This window comes from Chlorocebus sabaeus, chromosome 16 (assembly GCF_047675955.1).
Source record: "Chlorocebus sabaeus isolate Y175 chromosome 16, mChlSab1.0.hap1, whole genome shotgun sequence".
In the NCBI taxonomy this organism is placed as follows: Eukaryota; Metazoa; Chordata; class Mammalia; order Primates; family Cercopithecidae; genus Chlorocebus; species Chlorocebus sabaeus.
In genome coordinates this window covers 59,771,978-59,792,927 of record NC_132919.1, presented here as the reverse complement: position 1 = coordinate 59,792,927, position 20,950 = coordinate 59,771,978, and positions in this window count along the sequence as shown.

Sequence of the window (20,950 nt, the reverse complement as noted above, 5' to 3'; positions counted from 1 at the left end):
TGCACCTAGAAAAAATAGAATCCACTCCTAAATACAAGCTGATTGTGGACTCAGACATCACTAGGTTCGGTCTTTACTGGCCCTGATGCTGAGCTGCTAAATGAAGGAGCCCTTAGCCTGGGAAGATGTGGTTTACACGCATCTTAGGAACAGGTTCTGGGCCATTTTTTTCCCCATCGGGGGTGGGTGAATGTGTCAATAATCATACCACCATCACAATTTCCTTTCTGTCTATAAATTCATCTCAGAATCAGGGCCTAGTTGCAGCCTCTCCTCAATCAGATTTTTACCAAGCATTAAACATGTACAAACTCAACTCAGAAATCATAAATTAGGGTCTCTTCTTCAAAATACATTCTGATCTTTTGTTTCCTCAAGCACTGTAAAAAAATGGGAGGGGATAATAACACTAATAAACCCAAGTGTTATGAATTGTGGAATAAAATGACTTGGGGTAACAGGGAACAATCTGACATGGGTTCCCCCACACCTGGAACTCACTACCCTTTTATTTATTTATTTGTGAGACGATGTCTTGCTCTGTCACCCAGGCTGGAGTACGTGTAAGAGTTAAAGAAAGAGGAAAGAACCACAAAAAGTGGCTCAACAGTCAAAGACAGGTTTATTTTGGAGAATAAACCTGAGAGGGGCTTCTGGATGATTTCGGTCAGGAGCACTCTCTCCTACAGACTAAGAGTATTTATTGGTGAAAGAGCTTGGACTGTTTCTGTGTGGGGGAGAAGTTTATGGCAGGGTTGGAACGTCTTTGGTCAGCAAGAGGTTATCTTGGGGCTGACATCTCTCTGGCTGGAGGGGAGGTTATCTCAGGGCTGGCATGTCTCTGGTCGGGGAGGGGTTTAGAATAGTTCTGGTAAGAGATGTCATTTGTGGTTTATGGTCATGCTGACCTTAGCCATTAGGCTGACATCCTTTGGATTTAGTTGGTTTTTGATCAAGGTGAACTTTAAAATGGCAGTGCTTGTACAAGATGGTGAAGCTCCTGCTCTGTCAGTGCAGTGGTGCGATCTCAGCTCACTGCAACCTCTGCCTCCTGGGCTCCAGCAATTCTCCTGCCTCAACCTCCCAAGTAGCTGGGATAGCAGGCATGCACCACCATGCCCAGCTAATTTTTGTATTTTTAGTAGAGATGGGGTTTCCCCATTTTGGCCAGGCTGGTCTCGAACTCCTGACCTCAAGTAATCCACCTGCCTTGGCCTCCCAAAGTGCTGGGATTACAGGCATGAGCTACTGTGCCCATCCCCTACCTTCCTTCTTGTCCCATGAGTGAGTCAATGATGTCCTCCCAGCCCCACCAGTGACCTTCAGAAGAATTCCGTGTTACCAGGGCTGCATGCAGAGCTGGGGTGGGGGTGTGGGGGTGTGGGGGAAATCCACAGGTGCCACAGGCTTATCAGTGGTGTCCCTAGAGAACCACATGTGGGGGGTACCCCTCTTTAATGTTTGAGTAACTCTCCCTTCTCCCTAGATACAGGGGGTCTATTAGGGTTCTCTAGAGAAACAGAATCAATAGGATGAATATATAGAAAGAAAGATTTATTTTAAGAACTTAGCTCAAGAAGTTGTGGAGGCTTGGTGAGTACAACTAAAGTATGATGGCGGAGGCTGGTGGGCTAGAGACCCAGTGAGGACTTGCAGTTCGAGTCTAAACTTGCAGTCTCTTGGCAGAAATCCTGGCTGCTCAGGGGTAGTCAGCCTTTGTTCTATTCAGGCTTTCAGTGAAATGATTGAGGCCCACCGACATTAGCAAAGGTAATTGCTTTACTCGGTGTCCACTGATTTAAATGTTAGTGTCATCCAAAACACACCTTCACAGGACAGTTAGAAAAATGTTTGGCCAAATATTTGGGCAGCATGGTGGCCCAGCCGCATTGACACATAAAACTAACCATTGTAAGTGGAGAAAGGACAGTGGAGGCCAGGGGAGCCACATTCCACCAAGGCCTGAGCAAATTGGTGCCTGGGCTCTGTTCCTTCACCAGCTGCCTGGATTTTGGGTACAAAGGCCCACTGGTAACTCTGCAAGTCTTGACTTTCTCCCCACACTCAGTGAACCACTCTCATAGGCTCGTGTGACACTTGGAAGTTAACTTGCCTTTGGAACACAGCACTCTGCCTAGGGAGTGGGTGCATAAGTGGATGGATGAGTGGATTCTGCCTAATGCGCCTGTGCCTGGGGCCTGGCTAGCACTGTGAGTGTGGGTTCATCCATGGCAGCAGTGGCTGCTCCATGTGCCATAGAAGACATGAGGCTCAGTGGTCACCACTACAGGGGGTGGAGGGTGGTACACTGGAGCCAGCCAGAGCCCCCACCAGGGCTGCTTTTGCTCTTTGGGTTCCAGGCATGCAGATGAGTGAATAGGAACTGAGCAGGTGCCCCTCTAGCATCCATGTCTCCCAGGACAGGCGCTGGGGCCTCATGTCCTTGGTACTGGCAGAGCTGAGGTCTCTGGAGTCTCACATCCCTGAACCAGGATCCTGGGCCTCTACTCTGTGACCCTGGACATGTCACAACCTTCTGGGCCTGCCTCCACTCTCTGGTGTGTGAAGCCAGGACTCCCTGTGTGCTCACTGTGAGGCTAAGAGTTTCTGCCTGGGTGGCCCCGTCCTTGAAGGTTTGCATGCATGGGCTCCCTGTCCTGCTGGTTCAGAGGCCTGAGTTCTATCAGGTGCTGCTGAGCCCTCTGTGTGTTACCAGCAGCCCTCCAGACTTCTGTCTTTTCATTCCTATAATGGTGGGGTATAGGTAAAATCACCTCATCAGGCTCTGTCCTCAGACTCTATCCCCAACTCTAGAGGCCGTAAGTTTTACAAGCAAAATGCAACCAAGCTCAAGTAGTAGACTCCTCCCAGCGCCTGCCTCCTGATCAAGGCACCCAGATGACAACACCCCAAAGAATGTGGAATTTAGCTAAGAGATCAGATACTCGCGGCACCGCAAGGAAGAATAAGATTTATGCATAACGAAGTGCACATGGCAGGCAGTAGCCGTGGGGAGACAGTTGAGAGGGAGGAAGGCAGAATTCTGCTGCCTTTATCCATGAGTTGGTAGCAAGGTGGCAACAGTGATTCCAAACATCCTATCAAGATGCAACAGCATCAGAGGGAAGAGAAGGGTGGTCTTTTTCTCTATGTTTTTCTAAGGAACAAAGACAACTTTCCCAGAAGCAACCCCAGCAGACTTCATGTCATGTCTCGTTGGCCAAAACCAAGTCACATGCCCATTCCTAAACCACCATCTGGCAAGGGGAACAGGGTTGCCATGTGCTCCAGTTATTTATTAATATACAAGTAATTGCCCCAAAACTTAGTAGGTTAAGACAGCAACAATCATAATTTTTTTTTTTTTTTTTTTTTTTTTTTTGAGACAGAGTCTCACTCTGTTGCCAGGCTGGAGTGCAGTGATGTGATCTCAGCTCACTGCAACCTCCACCTCCCGGGTTCATGCCATTCTCCTGCCTCAGCCTCCCGAGTAGCTGGGACTACAGGTGCCAGCCATCATGCCCAGCTAATTTGTTTGTTTGTTTGTATTTTTAGTAGAGACGGGGTTTCACTGTGTTAGCCAGGATGGTCTCGATCTCCTGACCTCGTGATCGACCCTCCTCAGCCTCCCAAAGTGCTGGGATTACAGGCATGAGCCACTGCGCCCGGCCCATATCATGATTATTTCTGACAGCTTTAGGGGTTGGCTGGGCTCAGCAAGACAGTTCTCACTTGGGCTCTCCCAGGCAGTTGGAATCAGACAGTGGCTGTCATTTCAAAGGCTTCCCTGCTCATTGGTCTGGCAATTGGTGTCCACTGGGACTTCAGCTAAGGTTGTCACTAGAACACCTATGCACACAGTCTCTTCTTAAGGCCTGGTCCTCCTCATAGGGTGACAGCTTGGTTTTAAGAGTAAGGGTCCCAAGAGATAGGAAGAAGCTTCATTGCCTTTCTGGAAGCAGCCTTTGAAATTACCTCGTATCATTTCCATCATAATCCCCAGACTACCCAGATTTATAGACAAGAGAACATAGATCCCACCATCTCAGATGTAAGGAGTGTCAGAGTTCCATTGTGAGGAGCGCATGAGAGATGGGATCTATGGTAGCAACCATCTTTGAGAAATACAATCTCAAGCACCATGATTGGCTTTGACCAGTGAGTTATTCTCCCAGCCTGGAGATTCTGAAGTTACTGTGGGGTGGGCCCTGAGGGTCTGTTTCTCTAACAAGCTTCCAGGCGATGTCAAGGCCATGACAGGCTCTAGGCTCTAGGGGTTTAGTTCCAGATCTCTGAATTTTTTTAAAGCTCTCCAGATGGTTCTAATATGAAACTAGGGTTGAGAACCACTGGCTTAGATCTACTGGGATTTATCACTGTAGCTGGGGATAAGGCCACCTTCTCCTGAGTCTGGCTGGGGAGTAGCATCCCAAACAAAATGCAGGAAAAGAAGGGAGAATGGTGCTGGGTGGACCCCTGAGGAGGTGGAAGCCCCAGGGACCCCCCTTGCTCTGTCTCAGCCTGCACAGGCCCCACCTCCTTCACCAAGGCTGTGCCTGGGGCAAGATGCCAACTTCATAGGCTCATGCCCAGCCTCTCTGCTCCTGAGCCCTTTCCTCAAGGAGCTGGTATTCACTGGTATGCAGCTAGAGCCTGCCCCTGGAAAGAGGATAGTAGAGGGCAGCATTCTGGAGCCAACATGCCCTCCAGCCCACTGTCAGGGCCAAGGATGGACTTCGGGCTGTAAGCAGGGATGATAAATCCTCAGAAATGATCTCTTGGTCTCGGGCTCTGACTATCAAGTTCAGGTCAATCTTCATCACTGGTCTTTGAATAATTCATTTTGTGCTCAGCAGTTGTAAAAAAAGAATAAGGTTCAAAGGCTTTGGAGGTTTCTGATTAGGCAATAAAAGAACCACGTATCACAACGTTCCCAGCTGACTAACTTGGGTCAATTTTTACTTTAAATCCACCCACACTCATACACCTCCCACCCTATTTCAGATACAACAATGTGTGTGAAAACACCATGTAAACTGTAAAGTCCTCCTTGGATTAAGTTATTTTCATTAACAAAATGGTGAAGAGACTAAATTAAATAAACCGCATAAGGTGAGTAGCAGCTATTCAATCCATAGCAATTCTGAGTGTCCTAAATGATCAATTCTGGAGAGCATCCTATAAGGTCAGTTCACCGGCTTGGGATTCACCCAAGAATGGATTCACCATCTTCAACCCAGACACAGTCTCTTGCGAATGTTGATTTAGATACTACGACTTCAGCTTCAAACCCAGCAGGTCATCACCAACATCATCACCACCAACATGCATCTAAAGTCTTTATCAGAGTCCTTGGCACATAATAGGTATTTTGCAAGCATTATCTCACGTAACCCTTTCCATCCTGTACGTAGAATACTGAGACCTAAAAAAGTTTAGGGACTTGCTCATGACCACACAGCTGGTAAATATTTGCACTGCTCTGCTCTACAAGTCCTGTTTCAAGTGCACCCCCAAGAGCCTGGCACCTACAGTCCTAAATGTTCAGCATGGTAAATGTATCCTCTTCTATAATCAGAGAAATAATCCAGGTTCCCATCCAAAGATAAATGGGGGAAGGAAAGGTCTAAATGCAAACAACAGTGATGTATCATTTCCTGAAAGCCTCTACACATTAATCCTGATTTCTTCACTCCCATCTCTACTCATGATGCCAACCAATGGCATCATCAGTAATGGAAATGGCTCCAGAAAAACTCTGGATTTTCCTAACTGTGGTCAGCCAGTGGTGGAACCTCACCACACTCTTGTTCTGGAGAAACTGGAGCAACTGGAGAAAGACTCACGACACATGTTTGGCCATGGCACATGTTTGGAGTGTGTGGTTAGGGGTCATCTGGTGCATCCTACCAACGTAACCCCAAGGAAAGTGCTGGAGGAACTGGGCTCAGATCCTGGAGATGAGCTCATGTCAGACTCTGGCCTCCAGAATCCATTTTCCTGGCTGACTCCCAGGGCACCATGGAGCAAATGGCCAGTGGGTGTGCCATGGGAGGTGACACCCCCCCCCCCCAGCATTCAGAAACCCATCAGCTGGAGAGGAGGAAGAGGTGTTTTCATGTGTTCATGATGTTTCCTGAAGCACCGGAAGTGTGAGCTCCTGGGTTGATGGCTGTGTGAGGTGCAAAGAAAAAAAAAGTGTAGTGAGAATGAATTTTACTTAGATGCAAGAAGTGTCACCTTGTTGTGCTAAATCAAATTAAATCTGTCTGAGCCCCTGCTCACCTGGGTGGTGAGAAATTCAGTGTTCCCAGGGTTGCATGGGAATCCAATGGGGAGGGGATGGCAGTGGCTGCCAGGCTGGAAATCCAAAGTCCAGTGGTGTAGGTGCCAGGGTTCTTGACACCTGGTATCCTATGTCCTCGCAAACACCATCCTGCCACCCCTCTCAGACCCTGCCAAGGACTCTGGCCTCTGCTGCTCTAGGAACCCATCAATTGCACCTCCTCACTCATTTCCTTCCAGGTGTGGGAACTGTCCCCACGGGTTGACTGCTCTCCCCGACCTCCTCCAAGGACTCCTTCCAATCTGCCACCCCCTTGGGAGGGTCCTGCACATCCTTCCTCAGTGGGTCCTTAGAAACTCAATGGTGGGCTTTTTTGCCTGGATTGGGGGAAGAAAAAGAGATGGCGAAAATGAAGGACTCATAATGATTTACCCTGTGATCCTATTACTAACAAATTAGTACTAATATATTATTTTGGTTATTGCTACTATTTCTTTAGCACCTATTACATAACAGCTTCTGTCCTGGGCTGTTTATCCAGTGCGATTTCATTTTCTTTATTTGCTTTGAATCCTAGTGCAGAATCTGAGTTAGTTAGCCTCTCCAGTTCATGATGTACAGCCATTATTGGTTCACACAAGGCCTGGCTCTTGATTTTTTATTCATTCATTGTTTTTTTCCCTTGCCCCTCTACCCCATGAGCAACCATTCAGATGTGGTTAATATATATATATTTTTGTTTCTATGTGCTCCTTAAGTGCATATTGTTTTCTGGCATGTGTATTTTAATTTAAATAAAGGGTACTGCATTATATATGCATCTCTCTTTATTTTTCATCCAGCACTGCTTTTACAACATTCTGCTTTCCTCCATGAACATATAGTTCATTGCTTCTAACTGCTGCCAAGTATTCCACAGCCTTTACTTTTTACCTAAACCCCAGTGAAAATCCCAGTAATTAACACCAGGAAAGTGGGATTTGGAGGCCAGAGTCTGACATGACTCATGTTTAGGATCTGACACCAATTCCCCCAGCACTTCTCTTAGGTAATGTTGCTTCCAACTCCCCCACAACACACGCAGCAAACAGCACCGCTGAAAATACAGCTGTCTGTCTCCCCTTACAGACCTGGCAACCATTTCTTGGGGCCATACCGAGGGGTGGATGTAATGCATCATAGGCTATGTGTGCACTTAATTTAATCAACACGTTCTCATTGTTCTCCAGCACAGATGCTCCAGTTCATACTCCCCGTGTCCTCCATCCCCACTAAAACAGCCCAGCATTCCTCAATCTCAACACTATTGACATTTTGAGCCAGAACATTCTTTGTTGTGGGTGCTGATCCTTGCACTGCAGGAAGTTCAGGAGCATCTCTAGCCCCTACACACAGGATGCCAGCAGTATCTGTATCCTCTGCTTGTGGCAACCAAAATCTCCAGATGTCCCCTGAGCGGAAAACTGTCTCCAGCTGTGAGCTACTTAGGCTTCCCTAGCTTTCGCCTTTTTGCCAGTCTAGTGGGTTCCCCCTACATTCCCAGCAATCCTACAGCCAAACTACCCTCAAAACTCCTGATCTCAGAAGTGAGGCAGGGTCAGGCCTGGTTATTACCCGGCCAGGAGAAGATGGTACGCTGAACTCCCCGATACCCATCACTCAGCTTCCATGAGGACCAACTCATGTCTGACCCCAGATTCTTTAGAGGCAAATCCCAAACATTGGATCACTTCTTCTGCAATGATTTCCTGCCGTATCAGCAAAAAAATCAGGATTCTTTTAAAATCACAGTGCCAACAATACACTTAAAACATTAATAATTCCTTGATGTCATCAAATGTCCAGTTCAGTGTTCAGATTTTCCCATTTTTAAATTTTTGAGATGGAGTCTCACTCTGTCGCCCAGGCTGGAGTGCAGTGGCATGATCTTGGCTCACTGCAACCTCCACCTCCCGGGTTTAAGCCATTCTCCTGCCTCAGCCTCCCAAGTAGCTGGGACTACAGGCACCTGCCATTATACCCGGCTAATTTTTGTATTTTTAGTAGAGACGAGGTTTCACCATAGTGGCCAGGCTGGTCTTGAACTCCTGACTTCGTAATCCACCCGCCTCGGCCTCCCAAAGTGCTGGGATTATGGGTGTGAACCACTGTGCCCAGCCCATTTTCCTTATTATCTAAAACATGCATATGTGTCGGTGCTTTACTGTTTATCAAGACCCATATAATATCCTGGCCTTGCAATTGTTTTCAGGTCTCTTACATTTCATCCATGAGTTTCTCCTCCTTACCGATGATCAGGTGGCCCATATAGTATCACATAGCCCAGAATGTTCTGACTGTATCACCCTGGGGTTGCTGAATGTTTCTTTCCATTGCATTTCCTATGATTTGGTAGACGGATCTCAAAGCTTGATTGGATGCAGGTCTGACCTGTTGACAATGAAACTCCTTCAGGAGGCATGTGACACCTGGCCATCTGGCTGTATTTTATTTTATTTTTATTTTTTATTTTTGAAACAGAATCTTGGTCTGTCACCCAGACTGGAGTGCAGTGGCGCCATCTCAGCTCACGCAACCTCCGCCTCCAGGGTTCAAGCGATTCTCTTGCCTCAGCCTCCTAAGTAGCTGGGATTACAGATGCCCACCACAACACCCAGCTAATTTTTGTATTTTTAGTAGAGACAGGGTTTCACCATGTTGGACAGGCTGGTCTCAAACTCCTGACCTCAAATGATCCTCCTGCCTCAGTTTCCCAATGTGCTGAGATTATAGGCATGAGCCACCACGCTCCACCATGACTATCTTTCTTCTGGGAAGTTAGCAGTCATTGATAGTCACGGCCCAGGTTCATTACTGTTAGTGGCTGCACAGAGGTGATGTTCTAACACCCTTCTTTCTTCATTACGAGCTGGAGTACTGCTGTTCAGAGAAACCTCCCTTCAACTGCTCTCGAGTTTCTGTGCCTCGGTCCTCATGCCACTCTGTGGCTGCACACAACTGCCCTACAGATGCACCCAGGCCCCAGTGCATGGACATGGGGATGGTTTCCAGCAACAACATCCACCTGTAGCATTCTGCCTGCCCCCCCACCCCCAGAAGCCACCCTCATCTTCATTTTTCACAAATCTCCGAGTCGTGAATATTTGTGTCCTTATCCTTTCTGGCTCCTGTGTTTTTCTTCTGCTTCAAGGCCATGAAACAACCACATCGAGATGTCTCCCCTAAGAAGTCTGCCTGATTCAATGTCTCAAGAATGGCCACTTCTTTGCTAGGTTTTGGAGAGGCCCAGGGCAAGGCTGGAGGCCATTCCCAGGGAGGCTGGGAGGGTCTCAAGTTTGCCCTGGCACAGGCTGATGTTGCTGGGAGCTAACACCCCCACTTCTGCACCCATGTGGAAAGGGGCCTTTCCTGGAGGCCCCCGCCAGTTGTGAGTCATCAGCTCCTGAGCCCCAAACCCCACAGAAGAAATGCAATGGATTCTGGTGAATAGAGAACTCAAGCCACCTCTGTGTGGGAGAGGATGTTATAATATCAGGCTGTCGGCAAATTAACGTTATTAAACAAATGCACAAAAATAGCAGCCATAATTATTCCCATACAGTAGCTCAATCTGGAACTTTCAGGGTGTTTTTGTTCGCCGTCCCCCCCACCCCGAAAACAGGGCTGTCGCTGCTCCTGTGGTCCTTCCTCCTCCCTTCTCTCCAAGATGCTGCAGAGCAAAGAGGCCTTGAGCAAGCTCTCAGAACTTCTTTGTTTCCTTGGGAAATGATAAAATCATGGGAGCTAAGATTTCTTCAACACCTAAGCACCAGGCCCTTTACATATGGAACTCGATTTACAACCTATTGAAGGAAATGCTGTTGTTCCCATTAGACAGATTAGCAAGCTGAGTCCAAGAGAGGCCATGTAACTTGCCTTGCAGTCACTGGGCTTGAGGATATGAACCCCTGGGCTTGAGCAACCTGTGACCTTTGCCCTTTGCTCTTTGACTTGCTGCTCCAAATGTTCCTCTCCCCAGTATCTTCCTCTGTCTCTCTAGAGACGCTTCACCTCAAAGTACCTGCCCATGGCACCATGGCTTTTGAAAGCCGCTGTGTTCCATGGAGCTCCGTATCTCCCTGCTCAGGGTGGCCAGTGCCCAGGGCCAGGTTTGGGCCAGGGTCCCTTGCAGGAGAGCAGAACAGTGGGGATCGAGGAGGGGTGACGTGCCAGCAGAGGCCGGCTTCCTGGCAAGCTGGCGTGAGGACACAAGGTCATGGGGGAGGTGAGAGACCCGGGTGAGAGACCTGGGAAGGGGGTGCCCCAAGCACCCATCTGAGCATCTCTCCAGCCAGGCTGTGCACATGATTGCAGGAGCCTGTGTCCTGCAGCAAACGGGGCCAGTCCTGGTAGCAGCCCGTTTCTCACTCTGACAGGCGGATCAGTCCCCCGCTCTGAACCTCCATCTCCGCATGATGCCTGCCTCTGTGTCAGGCTATAAACGTCACACGTTATGCAAAGGATGCATGTGACAGGTGCCCATTAGGGATATCACTGGGGATACAGCCATAAACCTTCCCAGGAGCCACACTCTGGGCTGCAGCTGGGTGTGGAGACAGCAGTCAAGCCCAGGTCTTGCCCCTTTGTCCTCAAGAAGCTGTCCAGCGAGCAGAGAAGCCGTGATGCTGCCCCTGATGACTCCCGTGATCACCATGTGGTAGATGCCGTGCGCCCACCCAGATGTCCCTGCAGTCAAGGCTGTGGCACTCTGGGCTGCTGGGAGGCCTGTCCTCAGGCGACCCTCGGCCATCAGCCCTTACCCTGGGAGCTGCCTCAGCTGCAGAGCACCACCTCACCCTTGGTCATGCCCTGCCCTGGGCAGCCCACATCTAGGGACCAGTGGGCTGGGAACAAAGGCCTGGTGATCTCAGGTGACTCAGGACAACTCTGAAGGGCTGGTCTGCCTCCAGCGCACCCTAGGAGTGGGGCCTGCTCTGCAGCCGGGCTCCTCCCCCTGCGCATCACCCCTCCTACCCTTCCTTTCCCAAGTGCCTGGCTCCAGGACATTCCCAATCCCCTTCCAGCTTTCTCTGTGCCTGCTTTCTGAGGTATCCAACCTGCAACATATTATCACTATAATTACGTAAGTGCTGATGATGTCACCCAGGATTGCTTGCAGGTGAGCCTAAGTTGAGAGAAATTGCAGGCAGCGGCAGGAACATGCCATAGAGAACATCTTTAGTTTCTGCCTGCCCGAGGGCCCCTCTCCCCTTCTTCTGGCCAAGGAGTGAGGAAAGGACTCAGGCTGGGTTCTAGTTCCTCATCCTGGCTCTGCTGGTGAGGGGTAAGCTTGGGCAGCTCCTGCAGTGCCAGGCACCAGGTCAGGCCTTTTACAAACATGACTGCATCTAAGCACATCAATCATGGGTCCCCATCTCTCAGGATTAAAGAGGTCACTTGTCCAAGATTACACAGCTAATGAGTGGTGGGACTGGGATCCAGTGGTTTTCACACGGGGCTCCGAGGGGCTCTGGGACCTTCATGGGGTCCCTGGAGAGAAGAGGCTGAGAAGAGGAGCCTGAGTAGGTGGTGCTCCCCAGCCTTCAACGGTGGCAACTCAACCTGCACGGATTTCACATGCCAGGCAGATGCCGCCCTATACTGGCATCTCAGACAGCCTGTGCTTGATTTCCCCAATGTCATGTTGACTTTTCCACGCAGAAGTGCTTCTGGAATCAGACAGCTCCAAGCAGCTGACCTTTCCTGCATGCAATTCTGTCTGCCTCAAGTCACTTCAATCTACTGATTTTGCTGTGCCCTTAGGAACCACACCAAGTAGACCTTGCTTTTCAGGTTAGCACCTGAGGGTAGTTACCTGACTTCACTGAGCGGCCAGCCATGTCCCCTCCTCCCTCTTTTTCCTCCTGTGGGTGCTGTGCTTCCGGGATGTTTCATCATCCTGGTTACTGTCCTCTGTAGAACCTCCAGATTGCAATGTCTCTTTAAAATATAATTTCCAGAATTGATTCAAAACTCCAGTGCCAGGGACTCTTACGTTTCTTGATGTGGGCATCATGTATTTGCTCATTTTCTTTATTAAGAAAATGACCTAAACCTGTAATCTCCAATGCACAGGTGCTGTGCAGGTCAGCAGTGCCTAAGCTCTTCACCAGCCTGTGCATGGAAAATTGGTTTGGGGAGCCAAAAGTCAATACTTTACATTTATACCTTTACCAAATTATACATTTGACCATGGAACACAGAACGTGCACCCTCAAAGAGTCATTTTTTCCTCCCAAATTCATATGCTTACCCAATTTTATCAGGAAAAAAAGCTAACAATTCTGCCCTCTTATGGCCAATTTATTATTTTCCTCTTCTTTAACCTATTTTCCTGGAACAGAATGGGACAAGCGGATTCCCTACATGGTTTGGACATCGTGTAGCACACATTTCATTTAGGATAGCTCCCATCTGCTGGTGGAAATGGAGAAGAACCTATAATAAGGTGGCTGGTGAGGGTAGTTTCAGGAGCCTGGCTCCTCAGCCCCAGCCATCCACTCACCATGCTTGGCAACTGTGGCTGCCCTGTAAGGCAGGAGAAACTTCTATCTACAAAGAACCTCCGAAAGGACTAGGAATCAGCCTCCGGTGTTTCCTATTTAATTTTGAAACATTCTTATAGAAACAAACTTACAGAAAAGTTGCAAGGCCAGAGCAAAGAACTCTTTTATAAAGGCGGGCTCCCAGGCTTTTATGATAAATGGCACCCTCGGGCCTCAGAAACTTTTTCCCAGCACCCCTAGGCCAAAAGCACCCAACAGTTCTATTTATCAAATACAAACAGCCCCCGACTTGCGTTGGTTCACTTATGATTTCTCTGCTTTACAGTGGTGTCTGCGAAAGTGATACATATTCACTCAAACCCCTACTTGGAATTTTGAATTTTGATCTTTTCCCCGCCAGGGATGCACAGTACAATACTCCCACACGAGATATTCAGCACTTAATCCTAACACAGGCTTTTTATTAGATGATGGTGCCCATCTGTAGGCTAATGTAAGTGCTCTGAGCATGTTTAAGGTAGGCTAAACAATGATGCTCAGCAAATTAGGTGTATTAAATGCATTTTCAGCAGGGCGTGGTGGCTCACATCTGTAATCCCAGCACATTGGGAGGCTGTGGCAGGAGGATCACTTGAGCTCAGGAGTTCAAGACCAGCCTGGGCAACATAGTGAGACCCTGTCTCTAATTAAGAATTGATTAAAAGGATAAATAGTAAAAATGCATTTTTGACATATGATATTTTCAACTTACAACAGGTTTATTGGGACATAATCCCATAGTAAGACAAGGAGCATCTGTAGTTAGGTTTCTGTGCCTTGGTCCTCATTCTACCCTGGAACTGCACAGGGTCTGCTGTGTGGAAGCACCTAGGCCCCACTGGAGGGTCACGGGGATCGTTTTCGGCAGTAACATCCACATGTAGCATCCACCCGCCCTCCTCCAGAAGCCACTCTTTCATCTTCATTTTCGACACAAATCTGGAAGTCATGAATATTCATGTTATTATGCTTCTGGCCCCTGTGCGTTCCCTCTGTTCCGAGGCCATGAAACAACCACATCACACATTCCCCTCTGTGCAGTTGGCCCTGATTAAATGGCTTGAGAATGGCCACTTCCTTGTCAGGTTTTGGAGACGCCAGTCTCAGGGAGGCTTAATAGTGGTAGTCTGGTAGATGTTGCTGTGCTTCCGTCAAACATTTAAAGGATCCTGGCCGGGTGCAGTGGCTCACGCCTGTAATCCCAGCACTTTGGGAGGCTGAGGTGGGCGGATCATGAGGTCAGGAGATCGAGACCATCCTGGCCAGCATGGTGAAACCCCGTCTCTACTAAATATTAAAAAATTAGCCGGGCATGGTGGTGTGTGTCTGTAATCCCAGCTACTCTGGAGGCTGAAGCAGAAGAATCGCTCAAACCCAGGAGGCAGAGGTTGCAGTGAGCTGAGATCACACCACTGCACTCCAGCCTGGGTGACAGAGCGAGACTCCGTCTCAAAATAAAATAAAATAAAATAAAATAATAAAATAAAGTATCCTATGGCACTCCTGAAAGTTTACTGCAGCACCCTGGGGCACCTCGGAACATGACTTGAGAACCGTGGTTCTGGGCTAGTAAGTTGCCAGCTTGGTGCCCCGTCATCAAATTCTTTAGCGTGTGCTCCCTGCAAAGAAGGACATTATCCCACACGTGTAACACACTCATCCCTATCAGAATCCACAACAATGCATCACTACCATTCAAGTGCCACAATGGAGGTCGGTACTGAGACTCACAGCGGACCAAAGGAGGGAGTGACCAGCAGGACTGATGGGTCTCTTTGCAAAGGGAAAAGAGGAATGGGAGTTTCCCAGGTGGGAGGGGACACTATGCCGAGCCACACAGGTTTAGGGAAACATGGCATGTTTGGGAATGCAAAGTTCACTAAGGCTGGAGCTTAAAGACCAGAGACATATGTTGGGGCCAGAGACAAAAGACCCTTGAACTCCAGATGAAGGATTGTGAACCTCACCCAAAAGGCAGTAGGGAGCCAAAAGACATTTCAGGCAGAGGTCAGGCAAGCCAGCTTCATTTCTGAGAACAGTGTACCGGGCGGCAGTACAGATTGTGGGAGGAGTAGGGAGAGAGGCTGGGCTGGGACAGGAGATGGGGCTGCTCAGGAGCCCGGGGGGGCCGGGGGCTGGAGGGCAGCCCCCCAAGGCCAGGGCCTAATTCTTAACCCACACGAGACTGTGAAGATGGAGACCAGCCCTCTGCTTCGTCTGCATCAACCCTGCACCTCATTGTGTATTGTAATGTAGCATAGTGTAGTGAATCTCAAAGCCGGCCCATCCAAACACAGGTGTGAGAAACTGACGGAAGCCACGTGGAGAAGTTCAGCTGTCAGGACACAGCACAACATCTCAGTTAATTCCGGAAGCACTGGAGTCAGAGGACTGGACTTGTTTTAAGGCTGTGCCATGTGCCAGCTACTCACCTCACCTCTCTCTTCCTCACTTAACAAAAGGATAATAAGAATCAACTTTAGGAGCTGCATGAGGATTCAAGGAAGACAGCCTTATGAGGTTCTTAGCCAGCGCCCAGCACAGAGTAAGAGTAAAGTAAATGTCAGCTAATACCTTCACACTTCTTGAAAGGTCTGTGTCTCAACAGAGGAGTTTCTTTCATCACAGACCAAGCCAAAGGACCAAGTTTGTACAATCGGCAAATTCTTAAGAAGCAAGATGTTGGGGCTGGGCCTGGGAACTGGAGATGGAGATGGGGTTGGAGCAGGGTGGGTGTATTAGCCTGTTTTCATACTGCTATAAAGAACTGCCCGAGGCCGGGCGCAGTGGCTCACGCCTGTAATCCCAGCACTTTGGGAGGCCGAGGCAGGCGAATCACGAGGTCAAGAGATCAAGACCATCCTGGCTAACACGGTGAAACCCCGTCTTTACTAAAAACACAAAAAATTAGCCAGGTGTGGTGGTGGGTGCCTGTAGTCCCAGCTACTCGGGAGGCTGAGGCAGGAGAATGACGTGAACCCAGGAGGCGAAGCTTGCAGTGAGCTGAGATCACACCACTGCACGCCAGCCCAGACAACAGAGCAAGACTCCATTTAAAAAAAAAAAAAAAAAAAACCAAAAAAAAAACACAGAACTGCCCAAGACTGGGCAATTTATAAAGGAAAGAGGTTTAATTGACTCACGGTTCAGCACGGCTGGGGAGGCCTCAGGAAACTTACAGTCATGGCAGAAAGCGAAGGGGAAGCAAGACACCTTCTTCGTAAGGCGGCAGGAAGGAGACGTGCTGAGTGAAGGGGGAAGAGCCCCTTTTAAAACCATCAGATCTCGTGAGAACTCACTCACTATCACAAGAACAGCATGAGGGAAACCGCCCCCGTGATTCAATTACCTCCACCTTGTCTCTCCCTTGACAGGTGAGGATTATGGGGATTACAATTCAAGATGAGATTTGGTTGGGAACAGAAAACCTAACCATGTCAGGGCTTTCAGGCTGCAGAAGGGAAAGCTGGAAAGGAAATCCAGAATGCAGCAGGATGTTTTGACTCCAAGAACTGGGCAAGAGCAGAGACTAAGCAGAGGACATGGCGTGGATGGATGGATGGTGGAGGGGAGTTGGGAGAGGTTCTGGAGCTGGCAGGCATGGGGCAGAGGGCAGGGACGGCATGAAGCAGCATCAGCTGCCTCTGCCCACTCAGAACACAGAAACTCCGCCCACCAATTCCTGGTGTCCTCAAAAGGCAGAGGGAGGCAACGGCAGCATTCATGGCCAGGCTCAGAGGGCACACCCTAGGGAGTCGGGGGAGAGGGGGAATCATCCCCGGGACAATCTTGGCCCAGCTCCTGGGGCAGCAGGGAGGGCAGTGGGGAGGGATGCAGGTCGGCCGGCATGGACCCACACATAGAAGCCTTGACAGAAAGAGAGGCCGTTCCTACGCCACTTCCTGGTTCCAGTCATTGGCACATGCTCTATGAGAGAAGGGGATTTCCTCTGGGAGACGAGCCTGCAATGGACTGAATGTGAATGTCCCTGCAATATTCCTGTGTTGAAATCCTAATCCCTGGTGTGATGGTGTTAGGAGATGGAGTCTTTCAGAGGCCATTAGGTCACGAATGGGGTTATTGCCCTCATTAAAGTGACCCCGCAGAGATTCCTCGCCCTCTTTCCATCATGTGGGAATACAAAGAGAAGCCAGCCATCATAGCCCGAAAGAGGGCCCTTCAGCGCGGGACCATGCAGGCACCCCGATCTCAGACTTCCAGCCTCCAGAACTGCAAGAAACAATGTCTGTTGTTTAGAAACCACCCAGACTATGGCACTGTGTTACAGCCGCCCCAGTGGACTAACACAAGCCCCAAAGATGATTAAAATTAACCAAAGATAATTAAAATTAAATAGATTTTTTTTAAAACAAGAAGCACCAAAAACCCACTGCAGTTTAAACACACTTAACTGGACAGAAAATTTGTAGGGGGAAAATAAGATAGCTGCAACACACACACACACCCCAGATGCCAAGCTTCCGAATGCAGAGTGGGTGTGTCCCACCGGGAGAATCTTGCCATCAGGAGACTCTGGCTGATAATTAAGCTACAAACTTGTAAAGAGGCACGGCTGTAGCCAGAGAACATTGTAGATCATTATGAAATGTCACCATCTCTAGCTAAGGAGAAGAAAAATGTGGAGAATCTAGCAATCACCTCCAAAAGCTTTTGCTTAGTGCCAGTACAATCTAAGAACAAGGAAGGGGTCAGAGAAGGGCCGCGACAGAAGGAGAGGCCAGGAGGGGGCAGGCCCCAGGCACAGGGTTTGAGCCCTTGTGTCTGGGGCTGTGGGAGAGGACTCGCTGATAGCAAAAGTTGCTGCTGGCAGAGTTCCCATTTTTTCAGCTCTTGCCCCCGGATCTGGGAATGTGCCGCTCACTTCCTGTAGTCTTTCTGCCTTTGAGAATGAATTTCTAAACAGTAAAGATCCAGCTCTCTGAATTCACCAGCCATGACTTTAAAACAAGTTTCCCAACTTCAGAGAGGCACATCTGTCATTGACTTGGGGGGCCATTTAGGGAATCAAGTGTCCCTCACCAGGGCCCAGCTGGTTGGCATGGAAACCCTCAGTGCACAGATGCAGGCTCTGGCAGGTTCTGGTATATTCTGGGGCAGAGCAAACTCCCCCGCTGTTCTGATGCAGCCCGTCTTGGCGCCCTGGAGCCTGTCCATGGCTAAAAGCCAAACCATGTCAACGCTGAGATATTTTCCACCAGCACGTTATCAGTCAACAAATAATGGGAGCGCTAGACATTGAGTAAATAAATACAAATTTGAACAGGGGACCTAAGGGGGCTTCTGACCAGTGAGGTCTGTGGTCAGCGAAGGCTTCCCTGAGGAAATGATGCTTGAGCCCAGTCCTGGATGAATGAGTGAGGGCTCCCCAAGGAAAGGTCTTGGACAGAGGATTTCATGGGACTGTCAAGGGAATGGCTTTGAGGTGGGCTTGAGAAACTTAGAGGAGCCCAGGATAGCAAGCAGGAGAGTGGAAGAACATAAGGGGTGGAGGCTATGGTTGGGGTGAAAATGCAGGCGATAATTGTTGTGCACATCACCTGGTATTTTTTAAAGGGGGCGAGGGTGATGAACACCATTTTTCATAAAAACAGTCAACTGTTGCTGGGTGTGGTGGCTCACGCCTGTAATCCCAGCACTTTGGGAGGCCAAGGCGGGCAGATCACCTAAGGTCGGGAGTTCGAGATCAGCCTGGCCAGCATGGTGAAACTCCATCTCTACTAAAACTACAAAAATCAGCCAGAGGTGGTTGCAGGGGCCTGTCATCCCAGCTACTTGGGAAGCTGAGGCAAGGGAATGGCTTGAACCCGGGAGGCAGAGGTTGCAGTGAGCCAAGAGCACGCCATTGCACTCCAGCCTGGGCAACAGAGCGAGACTCCGTCTCAAAAACAAACAAACAAACAAACAAAAAACAGTCAACTCCAAACTTCTCCCAAGCCAGACAGGCCAGTTCACAAGGGCCTGATGTCTTTCTCTACCAGGTGGAGAATGGCCTGATGAAACAGTGGCTACTTTCCCCACTGCTTACATGAGAACACAGTCTTGGCGAATCCCAATAACTTGCCCCAAACCAGGAGACCAACAAGTGAAGGATCCTGAGATTTGGAATAAGATTTTTCTGACCCGATTTCCGTCCTGGCACAATTTGCCTGCCGCCTGCAACTGAGTTTTCGCTGAAGGGTCACTCACTCCGCCATTGAGTGGTATTTATTGAGTGCCTATTGCATGCCAGAGGCTATTCTAGGCAAAGCCCCCACCCTTTAGGAACTTATCTTCTGGAGTGGGGATGAGAGGATGGAACGCAAGAACCACAAGAACACACACTCAGCACAAGCGTAGTGCAATGATGAAGATACAATAGAATCAGGTGGAAGAGACTCAGGGGAGGCCTCTCTGAGGACGTGACATTTGGGTTGAGACGTGAATGGCAGGGGACATTTGTGGACTCTAACAATAAACGTTGTGATTACGTTCGGAAAATGGCGGCATAATTCCTGTGAATGTGAAATGTGGCACCGAGCCATGGCCAAGGTCGCCTCCTCAGACGCATAAGGGAGAAGCGCCCTCTGGTGTTCAGATCCAGCAATTGCATGGATTGAGCCGGCAGAAAATCAAAACTCAGGGCGTATTCAACATCCGCAGATAACAAGAGAGATACAATTGTATTACCTTGTATTACCCTGCAATTCAGAGGCAGTACGATGAGTGTTCTTAAGCCATAAATCAGTAAATATCCCCTAAATAAATAAATAAAAATCTTTAAACTTCAAGTAGATCCGTCTATGCCCGCACATGCCATATTTTTTGCAACATCTAGGTACCACTTGTGATCTTAATATTAACCTTTTTCCTGTAAATCAACTTGTTTGCTGAAATGCATTTCATTTAAAAGAAAAATCTTTTGCCACCTCCTAGAGTAAATGGAAATCCAATATCATGCACCAAAAATGTAGAAGATAGCCGTGAGACAAATCCGCGCAACGCCAAATCATATGGTTTGGTTTCCTCTGGACCTCAGGCCTGGCTCTGTGTCTGTTACAAGGGGGAGATCAGAAAGTGTGGCTGGGGTGTGAGAGATAAAGGAGCAGGACTGAGGTTTGCCTTAATTAAAGGGAGTGAAAGACACTGAGAGGAGAATTATTTTCTCATTGGGAGATTGGATATTATTTAAGATCATGCTCCTGGCCCCCTAAAGTTCTGGGGTGCAATGCCCTGGGGACTCCAAAAACTCAAGACTATGCATGTTTTCTTGTCCAGGCATGGAATTGGCAAAGAAGACTGGAAAATGGCCCTGGTGACCATAAACCAACTCCCACCCCTCACTCCCCGTTGGGCTCAGAGGGGTTAATTGAGTATTAAAGGATCACACAAGGAATGATAAACCTGAAAAGAAAGGAGGTCTCCTGATTCCCACTCCAGTGCTCTTTCTCTGCACCTGGGGAAGCCAGCGTCATCTGTTAAGTGAAACAAAAATCTTCCTCTTTTTTTTTTTTTTTTTTTCTGAGACAGTGTCTCTCTGTCACCCAGGCTGGAGTGCAGTGGCATCCTCTCTGCTCACTGCAACCTCCACCTCCTGGGTTCAAGTGATTCTCCTGTAGCCTCCCGAGTAGCTGGGACTACAGGCACATGCCACCATGCCCAGCTAATTTTGGTATTTTTAGTAGAGATGGGGTTTCACTGGTCTCGAACTCCCGACCTCAGGTGATCCACCCACCTCAGGTGATCCACCCACCACCCAAAGTGCTGGGATTACAGGCATGAGCCACTGAGCCCAGCCATTTCTTTTCTTTTCTTTTTTCTTTCTTTCTTTTTTTTTTTTTTAGACAGGGTCTTGGTTGCCTAGGCTGGAGTGCAGTGGCATGATCTCAGCTCACTGCAACCTTCGCTTCCCAGGTTCAAGCGACTTTCCCACTTCAGCCTCCAGAGTAGCTGGGACTACAGCTGCGTGCCACCATGCCTGGCTAATTTTTGTATTTTTTGGTAGAGATGGGGTTTCACTATGTTGGCCAGGCTGGTCTTGAACTCCCAACCTCAAGCGATCAGCCTGCTTCGGCCTCCCAAA